Genomic DNA, 9,531 nt, shown 5'->3' on the forward strand with positions numbered 1-9,531 from the left:
GTGTACTTTTGAAAGTCAGGGATTTTGAACTTGGCGGGGAGTTGGATATCCTGCACCAGACACATATCCGTAGCCTCTTGAACGTCAAAACTATGGCCTTCCACAGCTCTCAGTCTTTCTTCCCAGGCGTTCAGATGATCTTTGGAAATATCACCGACGTTGCCAGTACTATTATCGTGCTGCAATTTATTCATGGCCTCAAGCATTCTAGCCATTTGTTCCTTGAGTTGTTCAAGCTCCTCATTAAGGACACAATTTCTTTCCTTTAGGCCTTCCATAGCTTTTATCTTTTGAGCTCGTGTGAGTATGGAATGTTGAAAAGCCACCTTTAAGGGAAAAGATAGTTTCCTATCAAGTTTATTTAAATGGTAATGCATGAAGAGAGTTTCTATCAAAGACTTGATGGCTCATCCTTGTCGAGAGGTGAGTTATCGGTGTTCCTCTTCATAATATTTTATGATGTGACAGAGGTCACACTGATTTCTCGTCTTTGATACAAATCCCCTTGTGATCCTAAATATATGATATGCATGTTCTCTCTTTTTTTTCTTTTTTATTTTGTAGAAAATGCATGATGCCCCCTTTTTTAAAAGAAGGAATGTATGCTTCTCACAAATCTTATTTTCACACCAGGTTTTCTCTCACATGATAATGCATTTTTAATTTTTTGTTTTTCTTTACCTTAGGGGAATTATAAAAAATAAATGAATGATTTGAACAGACAAAATGCAACAAACATAAAAAAAAGGCATCTCACACACTTAGAAAACTTTCTTTATTAAAGGGGAATTATTCAAAATATGCAATAACTATCATCATGCATAAATAAGCATTCAACATTTTTTGCATCTGAACAAGAAAAGCCATAAAGGGAAACATAAGTTCCGATCAATATCATCCCAACAAGAGGAAAAAGCAGCCCAAACTAGGGGCATCAACAATCATCAAACAGGAAAGCATAAACAACTAGTCATCAACGAATAGAAAAAAACCTACCACAAGCAGGCGCCTAGAGAGGCATCATAATACTCAAGTGGCAGGGGCAACACTGGAATCCCTGCACCCCATCCACTTCTCTGCCCACCAACACAGGGGCACAACAAACATCTCCTGCCCATCCACCTAGGGGTAGTCTTTCATTCCACAACCATCCATCAACAATCAAACAATTAGTCATCAATGAATCAAACGGACTCAACATTGTGCTTGGAGAGGCATCACAATACTCACATGGCAGGGGCATAACACTAGACACTACAAGAAAAATCAGCATTATCTACGGAATTTTTCCGTAGATAATGATGAAAATCCGTAGATAACTGATAATTATCTACGGATTATCTACGGAAAAAAATCCGTAGATAATAAGGTCGTAGATAACATTATCTACGGAAATTTTTCCGTAGATAACGTTATCTACGGATTTTATCTACGGATTTAGAATTTATCTACGGATGCGTTTATCTACGGAATATATCTACGGATGCAGTTATCTACGGAAATTTCCGTAGGTAATTTATCTACGGAAATTTCCGTAGGTAATTTATCTACGGAAATTTCCGTAGGTAATTTATCTATAGAAATTTCCGTAGGTAAATTATCTACGGAAATTCCGTAGATAACTTACCTACGGAAATTTCCGTAGGTAACTTATCTACGGAATTTCCGTAGATAACTTACCTACGGAAATTTCCGTAGATAAATTACCTACGGAAATTTTCGTAGGTAACTTATCTACGGAATTTCCGTAGGTTATTTATCTACGGAAATTTCCGTAGGTAACTAATTTCAACATTGCATAATTATTTTGTTTACCTTTCCACACCAATCTTTATAAATAGTTTTACCTGGTCAGAAATATTAATAAAATCACTTATCAAGTTTCTTTAAATATCTTATAATCACAATATGAAATCAAACATCTTTAAAATCTAAATACTCATAGCAATTATGCATAATTAGTTTCCATGTCATAGTGTAAAATAAGACTATTTTTGCATAAAATTATACATAATAAGGATCCAGCCACCAAAAACACCATTGTTTTTGCATTGAAAAAGTTCATGGCAGACCACCAAAGAAAAGCCACAAGAAAAGGGAAGAAAAATACCTATCATGTAGCAAGTATATGTGCAGTTAACCTATAAAACAATTCTGGTCTTCCTATTTTTAATTAGGCAATTCTGGTTTCCCAATTTTGATCTAACCATCAAAATATCTAACAACTCAGATTCGCCACAGATTAAAACAAAATAAAAAAAATAAAAAATCAACAATTTCTCTTTGATTATCAACACAACTACACAAGCACCAGAAACACAACTCGAAAACAAGATCCAATCAGAAAATAAAATGTAACAAAAAACTGCATAACAATAATAAAAAATGAAAACCAGCACCAAAATATCTAATAGCAACTCAGATTCAAAACAGTCAAACAATTCAAATCAAATAAAACAAAAAAAATAAAATCCACTTCATCAATCCACTTCAACAATCAACACAATTACACAAGCACCAGTGATGTTGTGTATTTTACTCGTATTTTAGCACTTTAATTCACAAGAATTCATAGCATAATCATGCATATCTTTCATGTTTTTAATAAATTTTTATATCATTTTCCTATTTTATGCTTTTCTTGGTATGTGTTGTGTTTTCTCTGAGCAGGATCAAGATTTAAGAATTAAAGAGGAAATGCTGAGCTACAGGGAAAATCACGGCCGTGATTCTAAATCACGCCCGTGATTCACCAGAGAAAATCACGGCCGTGATTCCCAATCACACCCGTGAACGCCACTGACCCTTCATAGATGTGCTCCAGAGAAGATCACGGTCGTGATTCTCAGTCACGGCCATGATTCACTTCGCGTCCCAGCTTTTTAAGTTTTATGTTTTATTTTTATTTTATCTTTGTAATTTTTATCTTGGTAGTTTTACCTTTTTACCCTTTTTACCCTTTTATAGCTCGATATCAGTTTAAAGTTACATTTAATAGAAAAATACACATTTTGATTTATGCCACTGTACAAAAGATTGTGTTTGATACAAGAGGTACATATAACACATACATAGAGTATGTGTGCATAAACTTCTCCAATAGCGTTTTTAAGAGAAAAAAATCAAAACAAAAATCAAACACATTTCTTCAATCATTCATCACAACCAAAACAAAACATAAATTCTGCTAAATTAAGTTAAATACTCCAACTCACGGGTAAAAGCAGGAAGATCAGATCTCTTCAACACCCTCAGCCTCTTCACTGTCGACACAAACATGCCGCCAAGAAAACACATTAATATGGTAAGTGAGATTATGAACGAACAAACTTTGGATGACACATACTAGTTGCCTACAATTATGAAACAACACTAAAATTACAACTAATGTTTTAACATGTGGTAAAATTTACCCATGTTATGAGGTAAAAGTCAGCTGTACAAGTTAGAAACAAAGTTTTAACTTTAGATTCCTTCCTGTGTTACATGCTAATAGGAGTACTAAATTTCCATCTAGATCAACACCAGCCTCAATTCAATATTAAAATCAATCTCCCATGCTATCATTATTTGATTATATAAATTCCAAGTTACTATAATTTGATCATTTTATTTATTTCAGGAGTCAATTATTAAAGAACCAATTTGGTCAATCATCTATTACAGTTTATTTATAACATACAGTTTCGAAACTTATTTTATAATAACTATTAATTTTATGCACCATTTTAACTACCACCATTACAATTTTAACTACTGAAGTGATTCCAGTTTTGATTGTTATAGATGACATAAAAGAGGAATATACGAATGCCAAAATAATTGTACTGTACTATTTAGCATTATTCATAAGTTGAGGAAATATAGACTAAAAGTGAAGTGGAGTTGGATTTCTATTCACTTGTTTATCAGTAGCATTCAATATGCTTTTATATACCCACCACTCTAATTGTTTGGGTGCTAAGTTTTAAAAATCCTTTGAAATGTTTCTGACTAGTTGACTATCATTCCCAAAGTTCTCACTATAGACTACAAAGGCAATTAAATTATTACCGACATATTGTTTCCAATAACTAAATTATAAACACAAAATTAAAACAATAACACAGGAAAGCCGAATTGACTCGCTGGCATGGAAAAAAATATTGAATTGAATAAACAAGAGTATATTCCCCACTTCCTACCAATAAACCCGTATTGACTTTCTTTTCCTCTTCCTTGTTTTGATTTCCACCAGCACAGGAATCTCTTTGACCAGAATAGCAGCTAGAACAGCCAATGTGAGATAAATTCAACTCTGCATCAAGCTCCATTGTCACAAAAGAATGAAAAAATATGAAAGCTAATTATTATAAAAGATCAGTATTTTACTTTAAAAAAATTTGTTAGCTGAAAAAAGATTGACTATTAGTATAAGCTAGTGACTATTCAATTGCGGTAATCAAGATTGAGATTTAGGCTTAGTTTAGATTAGCATCTAGCTTGAGAGCCTTTTGATTGAGATAGGTATTTGATTCCTTAACTTGCAAAAAATCCCTTGTAACTTTATAGGTGTTTGTGAAAAAATTAAATGAGAAAGTTTGTGAAAAAGTCGATATTACATAAGGTAATTTTGACTTACATATGAGGATCCTTGCAGCACTTGATTTTGTCTTCGTAGTTCAAATAAGTCCTTGCAGCACTTGCTAGTAAATTCTTATGTTGTAAATATATCAAATCAGGAACCTGATAAACCTGAAACAGAGGCTATCGTCAACATTGTAAAAAAATATCACAAGCCAATGCAATTATGGTCTTGTGGTTGTTGAATTTACTTCTCCATGTATGATTAAAAGAAAATTTCTAGCCACACTCTATTTATCATCCTCTTTCTTATACTCTAATATACGATCAATGAGAGTTGAATGTTTCCAATCATGCGTTATTGGGTCACTATTAGATCATGCATAAAATGAGACTCACAAAATTTATAATTTTTAATCTATTTCAACTAATAATAAGAAAAATATTAAGAAGAAATCGTTAGAAGGTGTCTTTTATTAGCATTCCTGGCGATTATATTTAGTAATAGAACAATCATATTTTCTAAAAAAAATCAATTTTTCATGTGTCTACTCAAACACATATAAATCCATTCACTCAAACCCATTCTTTAACCAAAGTCAACTTTGCAAAATCAGGCTCATATAGAATAAAGTTTGCAAACCCAAATCCAAGCACAAACTACGTTATTTAAAAATCAATTTATTTGGATAATACAACAATCACATTGTTAGACATTTTGAATCACTACAAATAGAATATAAAATAAATAAATTAGATGCTTTAAACGACATACTGGACACAGAATGAAGCATCGCAAAAACAAAACAGAGGGCTATATCAACTTTGCAAAATCAGGCTCATACAGAATGATGAAACAGAGGAAACAGAGGAAACCCTAAAATGAAACAAATACCTTCACAAGGGAGTCGCACAATAGGACGACTGCGTTTCCGAAAACCTCCTCCGGGAGTTCCTCCACACCCTAAAACATTAGCACCCACGCATTTGTACAAGATGAGAGAGGCAAAAACAACCAAAACACAAAATGAAGATACGCACCTAAAATGACTTCCCTGTGTTGCCCTTCGTCGAATACGACTTCAATGTTTCCTTCGAGGGTTGTTGAAGATAAACAAGCGTTTTAGGTTTCACTGAGTTGAGAGGGTTTGGGTCTTACGGTGTGCGAGAGAGAGCGTTCTAGAGTGAGCAAGAGGTAGGGTTCGAGAGTGCATTTGAGAGTGTTTCAGAGGGTCAGCAACTATACTCATTTTAATTTTATAATTTTTATTTTAAAAAGTATTAATTAAGTTTTTATTTATTCAAATTTATTGAATTTGATTTATTTTAAAATTAAATTTACTCTTATTTTTTAAAAATAATTGAAGTTAAAAGGAAAGAAATTTGATTAAATTAATATATTTTAAAAAATTAAAGACTCAATTGAGTATTTTCAAAATAAATTTAATATTTAAATAAGAAAATTAATTATTGAATCTTTTAAAAATAAGAAAACCAAATTTAACTTAAAAAATATTAAATAAATTATATAAATTATTATATAATATAAGAAATATTTATAATTAATATAAATAGAAATATAAATTATTAATTGTTATATTAGTTTTTATTTGTTAAAAAAATTCAATCTTTAATTTGTTTCTTACGTTTAATAACATTATTTTTATTTTAGAAGGTATCAATTAAGTTTTATTTATTAAAATATGTTAAATAAGTTATTTTTTAATTAAGTAAACATTGATTAAATTAATCTTATTTTTAAAAATTAAAGATTCAATTCAACTTTCTCAAAAATATATAGTAATATAACATTATAAGATCTTATCATATAAAAACTTATTATATAAGATCTTAAACAAGTATTATTTCTTAAAACATATCATTATTCATTGATCTTATTACATAAAAAATTATTATATAATATCTTAAATAAGTTATTTCTTTAAATATATCCTTATTTATCGGATGTTTAATAGTAATATAATTTGTTCAAATCTTTATTAATATAATTCGCTGAATATCTAATTAAAACTTACATCGTATAAAATCCAAATTAAAGAAAAAGGTAACAAACACATGTACCATGACAACTAATAAACTAAAAAACCATAAACAGAAAATGAAACACAAAAGGAAAGCAAATTATATATATATATATATATATATATATATATATATTAAAGAAGATGGATCTTTTTACTCTAAGAGTTACATAGACTTACTCCGTTCAATAACTCATTTTCTCTATGAAATTTCAATTATCTAACCGTTCAATTTAAAGTTCTTAATGCATAGATCAAATATGTAAATTGTTAGAAAATTTAAAAATCATTTGATACTTCGTTTCATTAATTTTAATCAATGTATAAAATGATTCTATGATTATCCGTCAATTTGAATTAATGAAATGAAGTATCAAATGATTTTTAAATTTTTTACAAATTTGTAAATTTGATCTATGCATTAAAATTTTTAAATTGAACAGTTTGATCGTTAATAATAATTAAAAATTATTTATTTATTTAGGTTATCACATACCATTATACATTTCATGTCTTTAAATCTTTTAATAAAAAGTTAAATTAATAACTAAAAATTATTTATTTATTTCTTAAGAATTAAGGGTATATAATTATCCATTATTTTGGAGACAAAAATTAGTTACAAGATGACGTATATATATATTTCCCTTTATCTATTACTATATACATATAATCAAACAACTATATGTTTAACTATTTTTCTTCCATTCATTTTCTCAGTCTCTCTGTCTCTGTCTCTCTATATATATATATAGACAAACAGGTTATACTAACAGTAATACCGGGTGTAACTTTTATTAAGTATTACACACCACTCGATAATTAATTATTATATTATGAATAATAATAATATATATATTTAATTAATCTTTAAAAATAATTGAAGTTAAAAGGAAAAGAAATTTGATTAAATTAATATATTTTAAAAAATTAAAGACTCAATTGAGTATTTTCAAAATAAATTTAATATTTAAATAAGAAAATTAATTATTGAATCTTTTAAAAATAAGATAATCAAATTTAACTTAAAAAATATTAAATAAATTATATGAATTATTATATAATATAAGAAATATTTATAATTAATATAAATAGAAATATAAATTATTAATTGTTATATTAATTTTTATTTGTTAAAAAAATTTAATCTTTAATTTGTTTCTTACGTTTAATAAAGTAAAACTGAATTCATCTTTTCTTTATGTTTTCCATTAAATATGGTACACAAAAGTTAAAGCTATTCATTATTCTAAATTATATTTTAATTAAAAATAATTTTTTAGTAAATAAAAAGTATTATAATAAATAATTAAACTAAAAAAAATAAATTTTATAATAATTAATTTTTTTTAATGATGTTAAATTAAATATTTTAATTATTTTATAAAAAAAATGTTTTACCTACGGAATATTATCTACGGAATTTTTTCCGTAGATAATATTCCGTAGAAAATTAAATATTATCTACGGAAAATATTCCGTAGATAATATTCCGTAGATAATTAAATTTTATCTACGGAAAAATTTCCGTAGATAATATTCCGTAGATAATATCAATTTTTCTTGTAGTGAGAATCCCTTTCACCCATCAACTCCTTTGCCCACCATCACAAGGGCACCACCTACTAGCAATCCTCGTCTTCATCAGACGTCCTCCCAAAGAAAGGGGAATCACATCATCATCATCAGTAGGCAGCTTGGAGAGGCCAGGCATAATAATACTCATCATTTACTCTTTTGCCCACCATCACAAGGTCACCACCTACCAGCAATCCTCGTCTTCATCAGACGTCCTCCCATAGAAAAAGGGCAATCGCATCATCAGCATCAGCAGGCAGCCTGGAGAGGCTAGGCATAATAATACTCAGCATTCAGTAGGCGGCCTGGAGAGGCAAGCATAATAATACTCAACATCAGCAGACGGCCTGGAGAGGCAGGCATAATAATACTCACTGTTCAGCAAGCAGCCTGGAGAGGCCAGGCATAATAATACTCACCCTTTAGCAGGCAGCCTGGAGAGGCCAGGCATAATAATACTCATCGTTCAGCAGGCAGCCTGGAGAGGCCAGCCATAATAATACTCCCTCTTAAACAAGCTACAAATAAAGGGACACATTATCACAAGAGAAACAATGGAGCTTCTACTCGAAGACTGAAGATCAGGTGTATAGTTTGTCAACCTTATTACCCAATAGAGCACGCAATCAATGTTCAACTGCTCTAAAGGGTGAGGATACAAGCAAATACACCTGTCCAAGGGAAGCAACGTAGAAGCATCAACACTGAGATGAGAAGAAGACCCGGACGAAATGTCTACGTCTTTACTTGCCTTTGGAAAAGCAACACAGCTATTCCAAAGGACAAGTAAAGAGGGGCAGCTGTAGACACCCAATTTCGTCCGGGGGGCATACAAACACCAAAATAGAACATCAGAGGGCCCAAAAGCCAAATCAACTATTTTTAGTGGCCTGGAACGGGTCGTTCCCAAGTTCGGAACGGCCGTTCTCAGACTGGAACGGGACGTTCCGAGACTCCAAAAAGGGCCTAAAATTGTAGGTTGGAACGGGCCGTTCTAGACCAGAACGGGCCGTTCCAAACCATTCAAAGGCCTAAAATATTTGGTTTGGAACGGGGCATTCCAAAATCAAAACGGACCGTTCTGGTTTCCGGAACAGGCCGTTTCGATTTCAGAATAGACCGTTCTAGAGTGCAAAGTTAACATATAACGTTTGGATCCAGAAAGGGCCATTCCGAATCCAGAACGGGCCGTTCCGGCCCACATCTGATGCCTATAAATAGAGATCTCGGGCACAATTCTCAGGGCGGCCAGAGAAATTTCGAATAAGACTCCTTTGAGCACGAAAATTCTCGATCTCTCTCCCTTTTATTATATTTCTTGAGATTTGTGTCGCATCTCTATATTCTC

At 31.0% G+C, this 9,531-nt stretch overlaps 1 long non-coding RNA gene across 1 annotated transcript; it reads right to left on the minus strand.

Moving 5' to 3' along the window:
* Positions 1 to 2,876: 2,876 nt before the first annotated feature.
* Positions 2,877 to 7,202, minus strand: LOC145958992 (uncharacterized). Its single transcript, XR_014434592.1, has 3 exons — positions 5,605 to 7,202; positions 5,459 to 5,527; positions 2,877 to 4,734 (listed from the first exon to the last, which is right to left on the minus strand). It is a non-coding gene; the product is annotated as an uncharacterized LOC145958992 (long non-coding RNA).
* Positions 7,203 to 9,531: the final 2,329 nt, after the last annotated feature.

Source organism: Cajanus cajan, chromosome 6 (assembly GCF_000230855.2).
Source record: "Cajanus cajan strain Asha chromosome 6, NIPB_CcT2T_4, whole genome shotgun sequence".
Lineage (NCBI taxonomy): Eukaryota > Viridiplantae > Streptophyta > Magnoliopsida > Fabales > Fabaceae > Cajanus > Cajanus cajan.